Here is a 1,470-nt window from a genome sequence, read left to right as displayed (position 1 = left end):
GCTATGAGGAGTGCTCTTACTCAGTTTGCGCAGCAACCTACAGAATCTATGTGCGAGGATTGGGAACGCTACAAGGAAATGTTGAGAAAATGTCCACATCATGGAATGCCGGATTGGATGGTAATCACTGGTTTTTATAATGGTTTGGGGGCCCAATCTCGGCCCATGCTCGATGCAGCAGCTGGAGGCGCCTTATGGGCTAAAAGCTATACTGAGGCGTATAATCTTATCGAGACGATGGCTGCAAATGAGCATTAAAACCCAACTCAGAGGATGACATCAGGCAAGGTCACAGGTATTCTGGAAGTTGATGCAGCCACCGCTATTGCAGCCCAGCTCCAAGCGCTATCAATGAAGGTTGATTCTCTGGCTACGTATGGAGTTAATCAAATAGCTATGGTTTGTGAGCTTTGTGCAGGTTCTCATGCTACGGATCAGTGTTCTCTTGTCAACGAATCTGTTCAGTATGTGAATAATTATCAGCGACAACAGCAGCCTGTGCCAGCGACCTATCATCCTAACAACAGAAATCATCCAAATTTCAGCTGGGGGAATAATCAAAATGCTATTCAGCCAACATATCAGCAAGGAGTAAGTAAACAGTTTAACCCACCTGGATTCCAGCAACCACAGCAGTATGCTACAAGGCAATCATATCCTCAACAGGGAAGTACAGCTGCACCTACTAGTGCTGATTTTGAGGAACTTAAGCTGTTGTACAAGAGTCAGGCGGTTTCTATCAAGACCTTGGAAAATCAAATCGGTCAATTAGCCAATACAGTGCTCAATCGTCAACCTGGCACTCTTCCCAGTGACACGGAAGTACCAGGCAGGAAGGAAGCTAAAGAGCAAGTCAAGGCTATTACCTTAAGGTCTGGAAAAGTAGCTGAAGCTGAAAAGGCAAAAGAAGTCGAAGCTGAAGTTAGAGATGAAGAATCTAAGCAAAAGGAGAAAGCGGCGGAACCAAGGAAGACTACTGTTGAACACACTCTGCCTGAGGCTAATACAGGGGAGAAACAGCTCTATCCTCCACCACCTTTTCCTAAGAGATTGCAGCAACAAAAGCTGGATAGACAGTTCGAGAAGTTTCTGGAGGTGTTCAAGAAATTTCACATCAATATACCTTTCGCTGAGGCTCTGGAACAAATGCCTAGTTATGCGAAGTTTATGAAGACTATTCTTTCAAGGAAGGTGAAACTGGATGACCTTGAAACCGTTGCTCTCATGGAAGAATGCAGCGCTGTTCTGCAACAAAAGTTACCACCAAAACTAAAAGATCCAGGAAGCTTCACCATTCCTTGCACCATTGGCAATCTAACTTTTGACAAGTGCCTTTGTGATTTGGGAGCAAGCATTAATCTGATGCCGTTGTCGATCTTTAAAAAGCTGGATCTGCCTGATCCAAAACCCACATACATGTCGCTACAATTGGCGGACCGTTCCATTACTTACCCAAGGGGCATAGTTGAG

At 44.9% G+C, this 1,470-nt stretch overlaps 1 non-coding gene across 1 annotated transcript; it reads right to left on the bottom strand.

Annotated features, from left to right (window-relative positions):
- On the bottom strand, positions 1 to 107 carry LOC141669716 (small nucleolar RNA R71). The gene has a single exon (XR_012553982.1). It is a non-coding gene; the product is annotated as a small nucleolar RNA R71 (small nucleolar RNA).
- Positions 108 to 1,470: the final 1,363 nt, after the last annotated feature.

The sequence above is a fragment of the Apium graveolens genome, chromosome 6 (genome assembly GCF_009905375.1).
Source record: "Apium graveolens cultivar Ventura chromosome 6, ASM990537v1, whole genome shotgun sequence".
In the NCBI taxonomy this organism is placed as follows: domain Eukaryota; kingdom Viridiplantae; phylum Streptophyta; class Magnoliopsida; order Apiales; family Apiaceae; genus Apium; species Apium graveolens.
The sequence above is the reverse complement of the archived record's forward strand: the minus strand, read 5'-3'. Positions and strand labels throughout refer to the sequence as shown.